At 38.6% G+C, this 21,803-nt stretch overlaps 1 protein-coding gene across 1 annotated transcript in view; it reads right to left on the reverse strand.

The window, feature by feature from the left end:
• Positions 1-21,803, reverse strand: part of LOC123312004 (leucine-rich repeat-containing protein 15-like) — a 121,754-nt gene that overhangs the window by 94,688 nt on the left and 5,263 nt on the right. The window lies entirely within an intron of this gene.

Raw genomic sequence — 21,803 nt, forward strand, 5'->3', positions numbered from 1 at the left:
AGCCAAATCTGGTGAATAAGGGGGGTGTTCTAGTAATTCAAACCCTAAAGCACGAATTTTTTGCATTGCAACATGAGATTTGTGTGCAGGGGCTTTGTCCTTCAAAAACAGAACACTTTTGGAAAGCTCTCCACGTCTTTTCTCTTTAATTTTTTCCTATAGAGTGGTCAGTAATGTCCGATAGTAATCTCCGGTTATTGTTCTACCCTTATACAAAAAATCAATCATGATTACTCCATGGCAATCCCAAAAAACTGCAGCTAGAACTTTCCCAGCAAATTTTTGAACACGAAACTTCTTAGGTCTTGGAGAACCAGAGTGTCGCCATTCCATCGATTGTTGCTCTGTTTCTGGATCGTAGAAAGGTACCCAAGTCTCATCGTTTTCAAATCAAGAACAGATCGAAGGCGATGCTTCTATCCTTGCACGCTTATGGTCGACATTCAAACATTTGGGGATCCATTTTGCATCAATTTTTCTCATGTCCAAATCGACGTGAACTATATGATGCAAGAGTATGATGAAAGAGCAATTAAGATCAACTTTATCCTAGGCAATTCACATTCGTAAAACAACCTAAGGATAAATTGATTCACTTGTGTATTTAACAAGCTGTCTCCACTGGCACACCAAAAGTCTGCAAAGTTCTACATTTACAGCATAAAGTTTGACGAAACTTCCAACATCCTTGGGTAAATAATCCTGAACCAAGTGAAAAAAGTCTATTTACCATTCTTAAACTTTGTAACGATCCCGATTCAATGAAGCGTCAAGACTTCTAAAAAGAATGTGCTATCTGAAGCACTCTAAAAAAGCTCATTTGTTGAATGAGAGATTTTGTACCGTTTTACCCTTCGTCATTTTCTGAACCTCAATTTCTTTTGAGAAACTGCCTCAGTCATACCAAAAATTGCTCAAACTATATTTTCATTTATTTTCTTTGTTGTTTTTTGTATGTCGGTTTTTGTAAATTTCTTTTTTATGTATTTTCACTCTTTCGAATCCCAATACTGTTTTGGTTACAAATGTTTCATTGACCGTTGCTTATAAAGAATGCCATGAATACCTCCTTAAATTTCTATACTTTTCGTTTTACCTAATTTTCAACAATCCACTATGGCTGACTTTTCCAAAGACCTGTGGATAGTGAACTTAGAACGAAATATCGAGTGTACTACCATCCAACAACGGTGCTCTAAGGTCTCGTCCAAATACACTGGTCTGCAAGGTGGAAAATTAACTGAGACATATCAATTTGCAAAAGCACTGATTCCAGACTCCTTATTTCGTATTATATGAACCAATTCACATTTAGATCGAGCATGATGGGGTAGAGGTCGAGTTATAATCTGACTACAAACGTAAAAAAGGTTCGAGTGAGAGGTTGGGATAAACCAATAATTTTTGAACAATACCCCTTATTTTGATATTTCGAAATAATCCATCATTCAACACAGAAATGATTGTGCCACAAATATGTACCAAGAGTTAGAACAACGAATCGTTCTGTAAATGTATTGTGTTTTTCTTCAACGTTCTTCCTTATCAACCTTGCGAAATCTTTAAATAAATTTTTCATATGGTAACGTGAATCGGTCGAGTTAACCTCCTGTTAAAATTGATCCGGAATATCAATCAAAAGTATACAACCCCCAAATTGACAAAACCTCAAAACCAGCAAAGATAAAATAACACAAATAGTCGCCATGCACGGAACGATAAAAACAAACGGTTCCTTCCTGTGCTCGCATCCATCCAATCTTTAATTGTAGCACGCTCACCCCAACCAAAACGCCCCTCCGAATAACGCAATCATGTTTTAACCGGACAACCCTTAAAAATCCCCCGGGGTTTCGTAATCTGACGACACGCGCGGGGATGCAGCTTGGATTAGAATTTTCAGCCCTTCAGTGGCGATGAACGCGTATCAAAAATGCAGTTGCTAGGAGAGTTGTTGCGCGGGCAGACTGACAGATGAGCTCTCGGCCAGATGCTGCCATTCCAATTTCGCCGATAAGCGTGAATAATTTTCATCGGAGAAATTGTGATTCCGAACACCCTTGATCAGTGGATTTGGATTTAATATATTCGATAATGAAGTTCTCGTTATGTCCAGATTCTTTCAAAAATTTCAGCCGGCACTTATTATTCCAGTGTTGAAACCTGTTTATTGGCGTTGGTGCTTTGGTCTGAGCATTGCCTAAGATATCAAAACAATTAGGTTCTTTTCCATGGCTGCTCCTAGGGTTCTGAGTGTCGGCTGCTCTCGACTCTGATGTGGCTCTTCATGTCTCTTAGCCAACCTTGTTACCTTCCACGACTTTATGCGTTATTAGTGGATTTTGTTATTGCTGTCTCATAGCGCAACTGATTTTGGCGGTTTCAGAAATGGTTAGACATCAGCTCATAATGTTCAGTCTCTTGGACGAAAATATCAGTAGAGTAATGCAAAAAGTGTTACTGCTAGGGATGACCAGAACAGTTCGCAAACGATACATGGAAAAGAACACAAGCAGCCTGGACCCAACCACCACCATGAGCCTGAAATCAGTAGAAGGCTCCAATAGAGCTTAATCCTTCTGATATCTGGGATAATAAAAAAGGTTTCTCTGGAAAGAAGTGTGAAAGCCGCAAGACTAAAGTCATATTAATTCTTACTATTTGTCCAGCAAAACCTATTTTCTAATAGTCTACAACAAGGTGATTCACAATGTGGTTTTGACTATTTGCGTTTCAACGGCCTTGAGTTTTTCCTGGATAATGTTAGGAGACGAAAGCGAAATCTTAGGTTCCTTACACTTACGCAGTTCGATTGGTAGAGCAGATTTCTCGTTTTACTGTGGTGAACTCTGGCCGCAGTATTGAGATCTTGCCTTGTAATATTGGCAGAATGAAATTTTCTATTGATATACTCCTTGCTATATCTGGCTATCTTGATATTTTGGGAAACATGTCCGGAGCTTTTTATCATCTTCCTCTGTTTCAATGTCTAGAGATCCATTGGCAGCACTGGTTCTTTTTCTATTCCATCAATTTCCCTTTATCACTGTATTTTTGAAATAGTGTCTACATTCATTCATTCATTCATGGCTGAATCTCTTTACCGAGAATTAATCTACAAAAAGAATCAAAAACAAGACTATCGGTGAGATCAAATTTATAATTTCTAAGGGGTACTTGCGACTGTGTGCCCTCATCTGACTGAAGAGACCCAACCTTGTCCTACAGATCCTTCCACACTCCGGGCATGGATAGTCACCAACCATATCCGGACCCGCTGTATTGTTCTCGAGTCTCCATTATAGCTGTAGACCAAAGTCCTCCACTGTGATCTGTCTTACGCTAGTTGTTCCCAGCTATGATTGGCATTAACTGATTTTAGGGGTTGATGCATTATATCCTTAAACCGCTTATACTGGCCTCCTGGTTTCCGAGCTCCCTCTGTGAATTCGCATTACAGAGCTATTTTGGGGAGTCTTGTGTCTTGCATCCTCAGAATGTGGCCGCTCCATCTGAGTCGGGCCGTCGTTACTTGAGTCTCAATTGTTATACAACTCGCGCGCTGCAAGACTTCTGCATTCGAAACATTGTGGAACCATCTGATGTGCATTATTTGTGTTAGATGACGTTGTTGCGTTGATCGAGCTGTTTAATGTGTCGCCTGCAGGGATTCCAGCTTTCGCTTCCGTAAAGAAGCGTTGGGAAGACCACTGCTTTGTAAACAGCTGCCTTGGTCTTCAGATTGAGGTCGTGATTTTGAATCACTCTGTCCTTTAGCTTCCAGAATGCCGGTGATGCCGAACTGATACGGTTGTGTATTTCCGTGTCCAGGTTAGCCCAAGTATTTATGAAGTATTTGAACTGCTCAACCTGTTCTAGAGTTTCATCCTCCAGGCTGATATCTGTTTGAAGGTTTTCTGGCGGACTCCAGTGTGTACAATATGCACTGGGTAAGCATATCGCAGAGTAATCTTCCTGCCAACGCTACAATTTACTCCCAGGTATGGACGCCTAATTGATGAGTTTTGTTTATACTATCAGAATGTGAGAAATAATGTATTTTTGTATGTTGGAAATGATAAAATGCCGAAAAATTTTTCGTACATGGTCGCAAACAAAATTTCAATCGACTCTGTCTAAATTCTAAGTGGCCTTTTAATATGCATCGACAACAAAGGAAACATTTACTCTGGAAATATTTGTCTGCAGACTAAAAAAAATCGTGTACAAATATTTCAATGCCTGTTCTCTCCAGAATCTAGAAGGAACATCGTCGATCAAACCTCCAATTCGTTCCCCGCTTTAATCGTACCTCATTTTAATCGTGAAAAAGAGGAATTCGAAACCTGGAGGCGGTTTGCTGAGACCGGTTCGTTAATTTGGCCTCTGGTTGGGATTTTCCCGTGGCCGTGTTGGTTCAACAGTTTCCTCCAAGCCAACGCCAATAGGTTCGCCTCGAATTTATATTTCATCGATGTTCCCGCTTTTATTTCGTGCTGTTGCCGGATAACAGCATTTCGGATTCCGGGTATTTGCTCGAATCAGGATGTTCGACATATCCAAGAAAATGGCGGAGTTTTCCGATTCTATTAAAATCAAGGCCTGGATGAAGGTGGATTCGGTGTACGTAGATCAGTTCGGCAAATAGAAGCCTCTCATGTTTTTCATTCGGAGAGCTAACAGGATTATTGCTGCAGGTTGTGCTATCCATATTTCAACTCAACTTCCTGGATTTAAGGTGGTGTTCGAGGAAAAATACGTTTTTTATTCAGATGTTTCCTCTAACTTATAACATAAGTGGAATCAAGAAGTGAGCTCTGAGAAATAAAACAAAAAATTTTGCTGTAAACAGAAATTTTACGAAATAAACTCAGTATCCCTGAACTGATACGAGAGATTCGACAAAAAATAAGAGAGACTCATCTGTTCAATATAGTTCTTCGTTTCCTTCCTAGTTAGGGAAAGAAATCAGTTTTAATCCATTCCTATTTTAAAAATGGCGAGTGGTGATATTCTATTGATACATTTTTTTCAGCGACTCAGGATCCCAATGTTGCTGTGATTATCAATTTTGTTGTTCTTTCGCGTTGTGTTAGCGTTTTCCTTGTTCAAAGAGGTCAAAGGTCGACCAAAAAGGAAAACTCCAAAGTTAATCAGCAATGTTGAAATGTGATTACAAGAGGTCCACTAACCTCTGCTAGGATTTCATCTTAACTAGCTGGAGTCTCCGTTGGCACATTTCCGTTTAGTTTGACGTGTTATCAGACTATAGAAAATTTTGGTATCCTCGGGTATACAGGGTGACAATTTGGAAATTTGCCAGTCCAATCAGTCACGACAATGATGATTTCAGAGAAAATGCCGGAACAGGTCAATTTCTATTCGTAGGCGGACATATTTTGAGCAGAATTGTAAGCCGAAATCTCCTCAACCCTAGGTGTAGGAGCTGTCACCCCTAAATTCTAAATAGGGAATAGGGGGTGAGCTATATCTCAATCAAAAAATCACTTGACCCTCCACATGAATACTATGGTTTCCAAATTTTTATTGAGTCCTTGAAGTAGTTATAGAGGCTAGCAATTTGAAAATTTTCCAGGCCAACTATGTCTCGACAAGGATATTTTCAGAGAAAATGCCGGAACAGGTCAATTTTATTTGGAGGGGGACATGCTTCTAGCAGAATTGTAAGCCAAAATCTCCTCAATCTTAGGTGTAGGAGTTGTCAAACGTAAATAGAAGAGAGGGTGAGGTAAACCTCAATTGGAGGACAATAGTATTATGTAGAGGGACATATTGTCTTCGAATTGAGGTTTGGCTCATCCTCTATTCCCTATGAAGAAGTAAGGGGTGATAGCCCATACACCTAGGTTTGAGGAGATTTCGGCTTACAATTTTGCTCAAAATATGTCCACCCCCCCTTTAAAAATTGACCTGTTCCGGCTTTTTCTTTGAAAAAATCCTTGTCGAGACATAATTGGCCTGGCAAGTTTTCAAATTGTCACCTCCTGTAACTACTTCAAGGAATCAATACAAATTTGCAAACCATAGTATTCATGTAGAGGGACAAGTGATCTTTCAATTGAGGTAAATCTCAATCCCTATTCCCTATTAAGAATTTAGGGGTGATAGCCCCTACACCTAGGGTTGAGGAGATTTCGGTTTACAATTCTGCTCAAAATATGTCCCCTGCCGAATAAAAATTAAAATGTTCCGGCATTTCCTCTGAAAACATCCTTGTCCCGACATAATTGGCCTGGCAAGTTTTTTAAAGTGTCACCCTGTATAGGATGCCTTTCGCCAGTAGTTTCTCAACCATTGTCTCCACCATCAGTCTCATACCTTTTATAGGCGCATTAAATTTTGATTAATGGTCCAATAGTTGTTCACAACAAGATGGAGCCAGAGGACACACAGATACAGAAACCTTATCTATATCTACTCTTAGGAATGATTTGGACCAACTGAAGACTGGAATCATTGAAATCAATCATTAAATTAACGATGATCCTTTAATTTTGATAACGATATGAGTGTTTGGAGCAAAGTGGATGACATTTCCAACTACTTACTCAGTATTTCTGCTGGAAAATTTTTTTTTTCGGGAAATTTACACTCATTTTCTTCTTTTTCGCTTATATTTGTTTTTAGGAGTGTATTATAAGACTGAGATATGATGGACGTGGACAACTGAAAAATTATATGGGGGATTTCATTGAAATTTTGTAGATTGTTTTCATATTGCAGCTCCTATAACATAGCAATATTGGAGAATCATCAATCGGAATCTGTTATTGATTTTGAAACATCCCTTTTCCACTATTACATCTGACAGTCAACAATACTGAAGCTGACATCATTACAATTCAGTTCCATTCAGAATATCTTCCAATATGGTAATTATTCCTGATTACAATTAGACTAATCTGATCGATCCTTCATTCTGGCAGATCGTACACAAAGCCGATGGTGATTCATGAACATGGCGCCTACATTCCACCCCTCTCGAACGCAACCCTTTTAAATCTTTGCACCGGTCAGCTGTGCCGTGAATGCGAGATAGGAACAAATGAATAAATGCCTGTTGATGATATACAGGGACTTTCAGCGTCCCCTGATCCGGTCAGGATATCACGCATCGGCACTCGCTTTTTAATGACGAAGGGGTTGAATCCTGCTGGGGCAACCCTTCTGCTTACGCGTCAGAATTCCGCTTCTATCTCGTTTTGATCGATTATAATCAAGATTCCTTCTTTTAATTTTAATAAAACACAAAAATGTGTCCTCGTTTCAGACATGGATGGAAGATAAAGGTATATTTCTTTTTTTTTCTTAAGGGCCTCAAGATCTGTTTGTTCAGGACTGCTATATTTTGCTGGGAGATAAAGGTCCAGCTTTTTTTCCATCTTCTGGGTGAAAATAGTACTGGGCTTATTTTTGTTGCATCCTAAGCGATGTATGCTAGACTATTTTAATGCTTGCTCTACGTGGCTACTCCAATATCTCCTTATACATTACCGTCTGACTATATCGTAGCACTTTTCTGCAGCTGTTCCTTACCTTACCTCTAAGTATTTGACCTACGATTGTTCTTAACCTTTTCATCTCCGTTGTTCTTACAATTCGTTCGATTTCCGTCGAGCTGGGAGTTGTGTTGCTCTGACGAGGTCAAATAATACCGAAACCATGGTCAATATCTAATCTTAGTCGATTTAGATCGTTGTATTTTGTGTTTATACCAATGGATGTTATTCGTAATTCTTCGCTGATTGGTTATTGTTATGTTTCTCATTCGTGAGAGAGTAGCAGAGGAATTATTGAAATTGTTCTTTAGAGGAACAACATGAACCAAATTTTGATAACGTAGAGATATTAGATTCTGAAAGAAATTCTGAAGAAAGAAACTTTCTTGAGTATTTCACAAAAATAATTCCTTCAATTGAAGATTTAATCACCCTCGAATCGAACAGAGTTCAAAGGACACGTCACTCGCAATTCAAATCTGACGCTCTTATAAAAACACCATTGGCGTGCGTCCCAACTGACCTATTAACAAACGAAACACAAAATTCCACATTTTTATGGGAGTTCTATCAGAAACATGAATCAACAGTCTTTTTGTACTTAACCACCACTCGACATAAATTTTCTAGGTGAAAATTTACAATTCGCCCTTAATTGGCGCGGCTTTATGAATATTCACTAAGCGTGAAAAGTTCCTGGTTTCAATTAGAAAATCTGAATATAAACTAGCGACTCCAGCGATCCAAGGAACAATTATAAATTATAAGCTTTCCGTGCTTAATCTCTCTCGGATTTCATTCAAGGAGAGGAAATGCTTTCTGGAGAAAACTCATCAATGATTCGATTTTATTAATCATTTCTGAAACCAATTATCACAGCACAGCACAGAGGCATTGGAATATATTCAAGAAAGGGAAAACCTTTTGGATCAACGTCTATTTATTGTTTTCTTAATCTTAAATTTACTGTCGTGTCTGGTATTTCATTTCCTGAGATCATAATTCTAGATTTTTCACAGGATATAGGAAACGTGGATGGTCCAAAAACTAAACCCAACTAATGCCGACGTTTCGCGGATATATTTCCACTTCTTCAGGGCTACAAAAAATACAATTTTTCAAAGATCTTATCTTACATAAATCTAATCATATAAAATCCATCAACAAAGAATGCAATAAAGGCTGAAATAACATTCAAAATTTCCAAGAGTACGAAACAAAATTAAAAAATACAACAAATTTTTTTTTTTTTTTACTCTGTTATTTTCTTTCATGATTGAAAAAGAGTAAAACACGAACTACACTTACATAATGAAAAATACACAAATTTATCAACTTTTTCGGAAAATAAATTAGATTGGACGAAAAACTGACTTGAAACACTCACCAAAGCTGAAATTATGTTTTCCATCCGATGGATCTTAAAAACTTAAATTTACTATTGTATATGCAAATTACATATTTGCTAATTTATAAATGGAAATAAGATTTTTAATTTTTGTCCAAATCTTATTCCGCTATTACAAATTACTTCAAAAGTTATAAGTGAGTGCTGTAGCTTTAAGTAGAACGTACAACAATGAAGCATATCTTGGTAGAGAGGAGAGTGTAGTGGAATAATTGTAATAAAAATGTGATAGTCTTTTATGCTTGCGATTTTGGTAGGGTGATTTTGCTGTGTATACTGTAGCTGTAAGTCACTAAATAAGTTTGTAACCAAATGATCACAATATCCATTTATCCTTTCGAATTACCCCTAACCTAACCTAACCTAACCTAACGTTGAAATAGGCTTAATCTTGCATTGAAGAGCCTGGCCTTAATTGTGAAATGACACCCTTAAATCTCATGAGTAAGATGAGTAAAGAGTAAAGATGATATTATCAGATTTTGAATGTATTGGCTCCATTCTAAAATCAGTTGTTCTCGATCAATTCTAGTGATCAATAGTTTTTCTTTCGTTTGATTTTCTACACTTGATCGCTATGCAACGCGAAGCACGCAATTTGACCCAAGAGGAATGTGCCCAAGCGTTAGTTTTGCGAGAAGAAGGGTGAACATACACAAGAATTGCAGAAAGGTTTGGAGTTTCCCATACAAGTGTGTCCAGAATGGTGCAGCGATTCAGGGAGTCAGGTATGAATGTCCGAAGACCAGGACGGGGTAGACCACGGGTAACAACTGCCATTCAAGAAAGTTTCTTCGTTGAGACCAAGGTTTGCAACCGCTCGCCTCCTTCAAATTCAGCTTGAGCAAACTCACGAGGTGCAAATTAGCACTCAGACAATAAGAAATCGCCTCAGAGATTATGATTTAAGGCCTCGTGTCGCGGCAAGAGGCCCAGCTCTTACCCCAGCCCATCGAAGGGCACGTTTAGATTTTGCGAGAGAGCATATCCATTGGGAAGAGGCCGATTGGGAAAGAGTTCTCTTCACAGATGAGTCTAGATTCTGCCTCTACCATTGTGATCGACGTTCCCTTGTATACAGACGTCCACATGATAGATATGCTCAGTGCAATTTCCTGAATACTACTGGTTTCGGGGGAGGATCGATTATGGTATGTGCTGGAATATCTTTGACTGCTCGCACAGACCTAGTGGTCGATGATAATGGAGCTATGAATGCTGATAAGTATATAAGGAACATTCTTGAAGAGCATGTAGTGCCATTTGCTCCATACATTGGTGAAAATTTCATTTTTATGGACGATTATGCCAGACCCCATCGTGCGCGCATCGTTCAGGAGTACCTTGAAGAGGTTGAAGTCTCTCGAATGGAATGGCCAGCAAGAAGTCCAGATCTCAATCCGATTGAGCAGGTTTGGGACAACCTCAATAGAAGGCTGAGAAGTTCAGAAAATCATCCAGCTACTCTTAATGACTTAGGAATCCATCTCGGAGAAATCTGGGAAGGATTAGATCAGAACATTTTAAGATCACTCATTTTGAGTATGAACCGTCGTTGCCGAGCTGTAATTAACGCAAGGGGTGGAAATACCAAGTATTAAATCACTTATCAGCATTTCAGTATTTCGAAAATTGTTCATTTCTCTTCTTTCACATGAGATTCGGTGAAATCCTGAATTTTTCTTCCATTTAATGTGTCTTTTCGTTCAAAACCTTCAAAAAAGTTATAAAGTCAATGTAGAGTTAACTTTCATTAAAATTGAGATTTTCAGAATGTGCATTAATTTTTTCGCGCAGTGTATCTATCGAGAGTTATAACTCTCGATAGAGAATAGTTTATAGCTTTTCTAGCTACTGGCTTCACCTAAATTATCTGACGCAGCATCTTCGATGGACCCCATTTCAAACAGGTCTATCCTCCTGACTTCTGTGTCATCAAGTTATATTCGAAAGCCAAATCTGAATAAATACTTAATTAAACTACGGAATAGGTAGAGAAACAAAAAATTTCCATTGTTATTCCACGACTATCCGAGATTCAGTAGATAGAACGTCCAGCACTGGAGATTTCAGCCAATATATCATTCCCCATAACGCTGAAAGGCTCATTCATCATTTCTACTCTATCAATTAAAACTACATGTAACTTTCCTTCACAATACCGCAGTTTGATTAAGGATAAAGCAAACAAAACTTCGACGAGAAATATATACGACTGCTAAATGGGATCTGTCATTCACTGGTTCTCGAACCAAATCCCATATTGCGTCGAAATGAGAAATAGCACTTTCCATAAATTCAGTTTACAACTTTCCATTCTCCGGGGATTAAGGAGTATTAAGGTATCGGGAAAGTTGAAATTCATATCGGGGAAAGAACGGGGGTCTGAGGAGTATTTTATGATAAATTAAAAATTTTAATTTCTGCACGGCTCCGAAGCAATTTCTCGATTGGAAGTTGGGGATAATCTATCTCACGGACTTGATTGCAGGTTTGGGGGTAAAGATCTTTGGTTGGATGTTATGAGGTAAGTCTTTCTTTTGTTCCTGCTTCAAAATCGATATCAGTAACGAATGAATGTCCATACCGTGTTTATTCTTGAATGAAGCCCGATATTTTTCCAGACATAGACTGGGAACAGTCAAAAATTCATGCCAGTGAAGATGAAGTGTCGTTAATTTTAAATATTGCCTGGTTTCACAAAACATGATGAGGGGATCAACGCTTGATTGGCTCGATGGTGACCTCTGTCCAAACTCAAGTACCAAATTCTTCAGCTAAAAAAAAACTCAAGTTATTTAATCACTACGCTATCAAAAAACTATCTTCAGGTGGATGAAGCTATTCTGGAAGATAAAGAACAGAGTGTTTCAAAATCACGACCTCAATCTGAAGACCAAGACACCAGTTCACAAAGCAGTGGTCCTCCTAACTCTTCTTTACGAAAACGAAAGCTGGACTACCTACAGGCGACACTTTAAACAGCTTGAAGAAACGCAACAACGTCATCTAAGACAAATAATGCACATCAGATGGTTCCACAAAGTTTCAAATGCAGAAATCTTGCAGTGCGCGAGTTGTATAACAATTGAGACTCAAGAAACGAGGGCCCGACTCAGATGGAGCGGCCAGTTAATGCCAATCATATCTGGGAACAACTAGCGTTAGACAGATCACAGTGGAGGTCTATGGTCCACAGCTATAATAGTGACTCGAGAAGAATAAAGCGGCGGCCAGATCTGGTTGGTGACTAATGACTATCCATACCCAGGCTGTATTCGGGTTCGGCTTTCTGACAGTCCGAGAATTGTTCTAGGACTGCGCAAAACTGTTGCGCCCTAGTATTAAATCCTCTGCGCAGTTCTAGGACCATTCTCGGACTGTCCAAAAGCCGAACCCTAATACAGCTCCAGAGTGTGGAAGGATCTATAGGTCACGGTTTGGTATCTTCAGTCACAGGAGGGCACACAGTCGCAAGTAGCCCTAAGAAATTATAAGTTTGATAGCACCGATAGTCTTTTCGTAGATTTATTCTCGGTAACGAGATTCAGCAATGAATGAATGAATGCGATAATGAGCTTATGCTACTGGTGTTATGTAGAATCAATTGTGGACCTATTCTCACAGGGTTTGATATGCGTATAGAAACCTTCCAATTTGAAAAATTAGTATGTTGTTGAACAAAGATTAAACTCAACAAGAAGAGTATCGCAAAGTGTAGTACAGCACGGGATCTTTATCGTACCAGGGGAAGAGATGCATAGGGACATGGAATGAAAGAGCAAGAGCTACCATCGGCGCACAAGATCGGCTAATGGGACGAATTACTAGCTACGGCAAGCTTCCAGTAGGATACTTCCTGCTTAAAAAATACGCCAGCTACCCTCCTTTGATGATCATCAATTTTTAAGCTTAACTAAGCAGTGCATAATCCGCATGATAATTTTTGTGAGCTATTATTAAAAGATGGCATATTTCTGTAGTTGGAGTAGCATCTACTATATAGCTTCGATCATTTACAAAACCAGACGAAGATTCAACCAGAATACTCAAAACGACTTTGGACCAAGAGTCTGACCATGACATTCCTAAATCACCACATAAGACTCACTTTCGAAATCTATTTCTGTGAATGTAATAGCATTTCCAGGGAGGAATCCTTTAAAATTGATATTCACGTCTTCTCCGCTGTCGGCTTTCAGAAGCCCCACCACATTCGAATACCACCAACGCCGAAACCTAATTTTTCATCGATTGACAAATTTGAATAAGGGTAAGCTAAGTAACCCGGTGTAGAGTTCCTAATAGATATTTCCACAGGGACGTACAACAAACTGAAATCGGATATTTCCAATGCAAATAATGTTTCAATGCCGGAAACCACCGTAAGGAAAGGGGGAGGGGTGTAGGACGCTTTAATTCACAGGGGTGTTTCAACCGATACACGTACAAATCATCAATATTCTGAATATTCCGTTGGTAAATTGGCTAGTTTAAATATAACGGAGAAGTTGGGTAAATAAGACATCGTTTCCTGAACGCTTTGGCAAACAGTTGGTCAGTCGATGAACAGAAGCTACCCTTAATGGCAACTTGATTAAAAAAGCATTGATTTCGAAGGTACCAATCATTTTTCTGTGGAAGAAGATTTGTCCCTATATGAACAAGCACGCAAAGAAGATATGAGGATCCAATCTAAGGCATAAAAAATAAATATAATACACAAAATTTACAATTTTGAGTGCAATTTTAGGTCCAAGGAATCGATTAAACATCGCAAGGCCATGTTTCGGTTATTCATTTCACCTTCCTGAGTCTAAATATGGCAACATACTTTGCAGAATAAAATTATAAAAGCTGATTTGTTGGTAATATTGCTGTCCGAGCGTGACTTGGGTTGCCTGACTCCGGTTTTTCAGGCGTTTCTTGACCCAGTCGCGAGCGTCACTTTACGGACAGGAAACAAAACTCTTCGTCTGTCAATCACGACAATGACATTCGTATCGTCGCCATGCGCACCAAAAGTTTTAGAGAAACTAAAGCAATCCTCTGTTATATCGTCCCATTTATCGCACAATTCATCATCTCTTGAAATCATCTGGAAGTTAAACCAGAGTGATATTGAGAGATATATGTTGGATTTGCTGGTGCATCCCCAGAGTTCAATTCCATGTCCAGATGGGTTTTAGGACGGTCCTATATATCGTAACGTCATTTTCGATTGACAATCTGTATTTTTACCTTCAGTTCCTTGACATTGAGGTCTATTTTTTGTTTCTTTTTACTAAGTGAGCTTTTTACTTAGCATACTTTGGTATTTTGTTGATGTAGATATGGGAGATATAGAAAGAGAAATAGAAAGATCTGGGTTCCCGATCATTAGGGAATCAAAAAAAGGACTAAGAAAGAAGTGTAATAAACACAGAGAAATCTACAAAGTAACTGAATTTCAGCAAAAATAGGCTACAGTTCCTCATTGGATTCCTAACAGGGCGTAGCCGCCTCAGAAAGCATTTTATGTGAATGAGTCTAGCAGACTTCATTCATTTTACGAACGAAATATTTTTATCAATGGAAATGGAATAACCTAGATGAGTAGGTATTTAATTCCAAGTAGATTTTAACTACGTTCTATGATTCCATATAAGTTTGGTTGTGTTTGTTGCGCATTTGCGAAGTCACACCTTATCTAGAACTTTCTCATTAGAAATAATGAACCAAAAGCCTACATCCGGCAGAGGGTTAACGAGTGCCTTAACCCACTTAATTTTATCACGAATGCTTTTCCATTTACCTTAACGAGAATTCATTACTTTCTGACTGAAAAGTAAACGCCGTAAAATTCAGATTTACACCTTTCCTAGTGTGTGATCTATCCCCCTTGTTTTATGCCACTGTCTAAAAATAAATCAGGGTAGTTCTCGCCCCCATCAAATGAGTTTACAGCACAGGTCGTCTTCTCATTAAATCACACTTTAGTGTCGTTCTTAACGACATCGTATTTTTTAGGAGAGAGATTAGAGTTATATCCAGGAAACTAATGAATGCTATGAAACGTTAGTCGATGCCAATTTAATAAATATGATTAAACCGCTCGAGCTGTTGTTAATCATTCTCATTGAAGCTTAATGGGCTGGTATTATACAAAATCTTAACGAGAACCCGTTTCATTCCCTTGCTCACCTCGGGGGATGAAATATTGTAATTATTTTGACGACGTTTCGATAACGAAGATACTCTCGCTAAAACTGTTTGTATCATTCAAAGCTTCCAGAAATATTGGATAGCTTAATTTTCCATGCACTAAGCTGAGCTCTTTTCTGATGAAAATAACTAATATAAAAACATGTGATTCGTGATTTATTTTTGAATTTATGTAGATATGTGATCTCCAGCCGTAATTTACGATGGAATAAGAAATAAAGAATTCTGGAATCGGAATCGGAATTAGAGAAAAAATTAATCAAAAAGTTGTGGAAGCATTCACCAAATGTGTATTTGTATTTTGTATCTTAATAACGTACGTACAATGTCAAAATATTTCATTACCCAACATATTCTCATCTTAATTGGATACATTCATTACAGTGAACCTGCAACGTCTCTGGACCTTTCAAAAAAAATGTTTCTTCTTGCTCTGCAAACTAGACCTCCGTAGCTTTTATTACCTCCTCGTTGGAAGAAAATTTACGACCTCTTAAACTTTTTTTCATTTGTGGAAATAGATGATAGTCGGATGGAGCCAAATCTGGTGAATAGGGAGCATGTTCTAGTAATTCCAACCCTAAATCACAAATTTTTTGCATGGCAACATGAGATTTGTGTGCAGAGGCGTTGTCCTGCAAAAACATAACACCTTTAGATAACTTTCCGCGTCTTTTCTCTCTGATTTTTTCCCGTAGAGTGGTCAGTAATGTCGAATAGTAATCTCCGGTTATTGTTCTACCTTTATCGAAAAAATCAATCATGATTACTCCATGGCAATTCCAAAAAACTGAAGCAGGAACTTATCCAGCAGATTTTTGGACACGAGGTCTTGGAAAACCAGAGTGTTGCCATTCCATCGATTGTTGCTGTGGTTCTGGATCGTAGAAATGTAGCCAAGTCTCATCCATAGTAACAATTCGGTTTAAGAAGTCTACGTAGTTTTCAAATCGAGCACAAATCGAACGCGATGCTTCTACCCATGCATGCTTTTGGTCAACATTCAAATATTTGGAGATCCATTTTGCAGCAATTTTTCTGATGTCCAAATTGACGTGAACTATAAGATGAACGCGTTCTTATGAAATATTCAGTGCTTCAGATATCCGTTTTAGCCCAATTCGGCGGTCTGATAAAATCATGTCATGAACTGCATCGATATTTTCGGGGACTGACACAGAAACTGGCCTTCCCGATGGGTCATCATCTTCAATGGAAAATTTACCTCTTTTGAAGCTTGCAGTCCAATTTTTCAGGGTCGCATACGAAGGACATTGATCACCAAGGGTATTAAGCATATCTTCGTAAATCTGCTTACCTCTTAACCCTTTCGAATACAGGATTTTCACAATTTCGGTGGACATCTTCTTTCCCCACACTGACACCTCTAATGAGTTATTATTCGTTGCTATGGTAACGCAATATTTTTTTTATGCATGGAACTGGTCTAGACTAACTAGATATCAATACATCCTCGTACTTTAAATCCAAATAATTCAAATACTGTCCAACCCTGTCTCCAAGTGATAAAGGAGTGAAAAAAAAGGGAAAAAATTGTGCACGAACTCAGGAGAGAAAAACAAATTACAGATGCAAAGGTTATCGATGAACCGTGTCAAAACAATCCAGTTTGGCCTTTGTGTATAAGCTCCAATAGTTGGACTAAAGTGGTTGGGAATTACGTAAAGGTATGCGCAGCCCTAACTGATATTAATCAACAAATTATATATCGCCTGAAGGATGCTGACACCTTCGAACTGGCTTAGATTGCAGGATTAATAGATTGATAGGAAGATCAACGCCATTAACAACGTTTGAAACGATCTATTAAATTAGAATAACTATCAGGAATGGTCGATTTTATGGTGTCTAAGGATATAATGAATAATAACATTCATTAAAGCTCATTGGTTTCTCGCAGCGAAGATTGGTTGGAGAGGATGTGGGCATGCAGAGGGTAAACTCGATTACTGGTATCAATAGAGTATTGAGCAGAGTAGAACTAATTGTTTTCCAAGAGGAAAACTATGAAGAAACTTCATTTTTCTGCTGGGTTATGGATTCGCAACTATATGCGGATTTTGTAACGTGTGAAATTTATGTGGGTGGCAGAAAAGGGATCCTGTGTAGGAAAATCTGTATACATATTCATTACCGATTATGTTACCGATATGAAACCTACATATTCTCGTTGTGTTACCTCAGATCATGTATGATTTGATGTTGTTATCGAATCAATCCATGAATTATCGCAATAATTTCATAGACCGACGGATGTCAGTCTTCACGGATAATCATGAGTAAGAAAAACACTCCTTCATGAATGTTACAAAGGAAATTTAACAAATTAAGGATAAAATGGCATTGTTTTGATTGAGTCATAGAATCAATGGCTTCTCTCTAAGTCACCTTTGCGCTCATATTCATGTAAAAGAAGTTCTATAAACTAATACTAAATGTATTATATGGGCCTCCCAACGACCTGAGAGCTCACAGTTGCTTCATCAACTGTGTGTATGTCATAGGGTAAGCACTAGTTAAGTCAATCTGTCTGAGAATTTCATCAGCCAGTTGCAGGATGAAACACACAATCCCTGATTGAATACTAGTAGGAGCTTCGAAGAAGTACTAGAGCACTATCTAGTATACAACGAGATCCAACTCAATTAGCAAACCCTCTATCTTTGGTCTTAAGTCAACAACGAAACAATGGGCTCTCTGATTTTTAATCCTCAGATATTCTGAGAATGGCTTCATGGATAAATCTATTTATCACTGGATGAAGAGCTTTGAATGCCTTAAATGTCTTTGTGGGCGTTGGGCTTGTATCGTAGGGTGGAATTTATCACACAGAACTTATTTGCAAGCCCAAATATAGAGCGCATCGGTGGTAGGGCAGGTATTCTGTTCAATCACACGGACATCTTTAATGTTTCATCATGAAAATTGTCTCATTACGGTTTCCTTTTTTTGGTTATCGCTATCTCACAAGAACGCACCCTATTTCTTTCTTTAGCAATAACGCTGAGGCAAAAAAATCAAATATTAACACAAACTTATGCGTGGCGTTATTTTTTCATTGTTTTTCTCGCCATCCCATACTTGATGAATTCTTCCTTGTTATGTTAGATACTATATATGGATATCTCGTATCCAAAGAACTATTACCATGACATACTGAGTAAAATAGAAAACAGAACCTTCACTATTAAACGATTATTACAACAATTTTTTGTTTATATGTTTCTTAGAGTTAGGTGCATCTGCAAAACCTTCCCAGTGCCTTAATGATCAAGAAAGTGAGGAAAAAACTTCAGTACAATACTAAGTAATAGAAAAGATTGGAAACGAGAATACACCGACTACAATCTTAAAGAAAATAGAATAAAATGATACACAGCAAAGATTATAGAGTACTCTATAATCTTTGGGTACACAGATGTTTCTAACACCGCTACAGGAGCTGGCGCTGGGATTTACGGGGCAAGTACCAAGTGAGCACTATCGTTAGGCTCTTGTACAAGCGTCCTTCAAACCGAAATACTAGCAATCGATTGATGTCTAGACGTCAATCTAAAAAGAAACTATCAGAGGTGTGATATAGCTATTCATACAGATGGTCAAGCTGCCGTAAAAGCACTGAGCTCCTATGTCATTATTTCAAAGCTGATTTGAGAGTGACAGAACAAACTCAATGAGATAGGCAAAAAAAATGAGGTCTTTTTAATCTGGGTTCCCGATCATTTGGGAATCTTAGGAAACCAGAAGGCCAATACATTTGCCAGAGAGAGCGCACAAACGCCACTCACTGGCCCGGATTCTATGGTATAGGAAAATGCACCTACAAGAAGAAAATTATGGAGAAGGAGAAAGCCGAAACTCTGGCGGATTCTCCCAGGGATGAATCACTCCAAAAAGTTCCTTCAGAACATTGAAACTGCTAGATCCGAAAAATATCTGGATCTCAGTAAGAACCAACTACACCTACTCAGTGGCTTTCTCACAGGACATTGTCGCCTAAAGAGGCATCTGTTGAAAATGGGTTTGTCGGACACTGACGAGTGTAGAATCTGTGGTTAGGAGGGAGGAACTCCCATTCACCTGGTTACGGAATGCTATGCCATTGCAAACCAAAGGAAAGAGTGCTTTGGACAGAAAACTTGTAGGTTGTAGGAGTGGGGAATTGTCCTCGTTGAAGCCTTCCCAGATATTGGATTTCATCAGATCTCTGGAACTGGAAGGCGAGCTGTGAAGGGTGCCATGAGAACAGCTCTGTTAGGGGGCACAATAGACCTTAATGTCGCAGTGAACTGTAACCCCTTCTCACTATATAACTACATATAGAGTTAGGTGATTAATCAATGAAAATTTGGGAAAAATTTAAACGTAGAAAAAAAAGGAAAAATTATTAATGCGTTGTACCTCCACGATGTCTTATGCACTGAATAAGACATCTGGACATACTCCTAATGAAATGGTCGATTTCCTCTCGGGATATCCCTTGTGCTGTTATCGAAAAACCCTTCCTGTTTCCTTGGAAGTAATCTGAACTGAGCCATATCCACATTCACACCCAATTTAGAGATTCCTCCTTGAATCATCCCATAACTGCAGGTTAATTAAGCGACCAATTAATCGGCCAACTAGCAAAATCAATTGTCAACATGTCCTAACACAACGCAATAGATTATCCGTGCCAATAATCGCCTGTAACCAATTGTTATCTCCGCCGATACGGATTTCTGGGTGGTCATTTATAGCCCTACAACCGAATAGTTTAGGAGGCCGGGAAGCTACAACCGTCGCCGGCGAGGGCCTCCACAAAATAAGGAGGAATTACAGACAGAGGCATTCTATTACTTCGCCCCACAATATGTCAGTTTCAATATCCGAGATAAATCATATTTTGTAGAGATTGCGGATTGGCCAGACGTGAAAGTTTCCTCGTTTTGTCGGCCCGGGCGTTTCATTCATTCCGAGACGGAAATGTTGAAGTATTTCCCGACCTGCGACTTGTGGAAATGCTTGGTTCGGATGTTTATGGTTTCAATTGGTTCTGGTATTTCTCGATATAAATTAGGGAGTGGATCCATGAGAAAGGCTAGGAAACGATTCGAATCGGTCTGGAGGTGGAAGATGATCGGATTTAGGCAGTGAAAGGTTTGAATCTCCACTGTGATGAGACTGGCGTTATTAATCAAGGGTTTCCTGACCAGCAGACCAGGGCTGGATAGAGTATAATTTATTCATCAAGTCATATGAACGATTTTTTCCTCGACCTGAAAAAAAAATGACATTTTACGTACTAATTTGCGAACGAAGAGTCAACTATTTTTGAAAGCAAGTACTCTTCGTCCGCAAACATTTTCCTCACTATGCCACGATCCCAGGGCGATTGACTGAATTTCGTGAATAAAGAATTTGATAAAAACATAAGTGGCTGGGACATTAACTGTCATTTGTTGTTGTCAAATTAATTCTTTGCGAAATCAGCAATATTTTGCTAGAATATTACATACCTACGTGTTTTGAATGTTAGTGTTCAGTATAATCAAGAATGTATAGGGAGGGCTATGCGAATCTGATACCCCCAAATGCAAATTTTGAAACAAAAATTTCAGGGTCGTTTGCCATCGTAGGTCCATATTTGTCCGCATTTTCGGTTCATTTTCTGAGCAGCACTCCAAAATCGCAAAAACTTATTATGGATGGTACAGATCGTTTGTCCAACGTAAGTCCACTCTTGTCCACGAAATTTTTTCATTTGTCCACCCGGACCATGGACAAACGACCCTGAATATTTTTGTTTCAAAATTTGCATTTGGGGATTGGGGATGTCGGCTTTACATAGCTAAAGAGTTGCTCTTTCAGAATATGTATCACATTTCCATCTACGGTTACTTTCATTGAGAGATAAACGACTCGAAAGCTGACCTTCGAAAAATCCTGAAAAAGCTGGGTTCAGTTAAAAATTCGTCAAGACCGAACGGTTGCCCCTAGATGGATGAAATTCTCAGATTTAATACAAGAAGAGTTGTCCTTTCAGAATGTGTATCCAATATACATCTACGGTTACTTTTATTGAGAGATAAACGACTCGAAAGCTGACCTTCGAAAAATCCTGAAAAAGATGGGTTCAGTTAAAAATTCGTCAGGACCGAACGGTTGCGCCGAGATGGATGAAATTTGCAGATTTATTACTAGGAGAGTTGCTCTTGCAGAATATGTGTCACATTTCCATCTACGGTTACTTTTATTAAGAGATAAACGACTCGAAAGCTGACCTTCCAAAAATCCTGAAAAGCTTGGTTCAGTTAAAAATTCGTCAAGACCGAATGGTTGTACCTAGACGGATGAAATTTTCAGATTTATTACTAGAAGAGTTTCTCTTTCACAATATGTATCACATTTCCATCTACGGTTAGTTTCCATCTACGATTACTTCTATTGTGAGGTAAAAAACTCGAAAGCTGACCTTCGAAAAATCCTATGTAACGTTTTGAATGCTCACAGGTCTATTGAGCCAAGTTTAAGGGTGAACTTGGTTCAAAAACGTATTTCCGTTGTATATTCCATTCACTTTTATAAAAGCAGTAGGGTTGGCCTTGGAAATTTCACACATTCTATACTACATATACAGAGGGAATCTTTGACCCGTACAAATATTTCAA

This window comes from Coccinella septempunctata, chromosome 4 (assembly GCF_907165205.1).
Source record: "Coccinella septempunctata chromosome 4, icCocSept1.1, whole genome shotgun sequence".
Lineage (NCBI taxonomy): Eukaryota > Metazoa > Arthropoda > Insecta > Coleoptera > Coccinellidae > Coccinella > Coccinella septempunctata.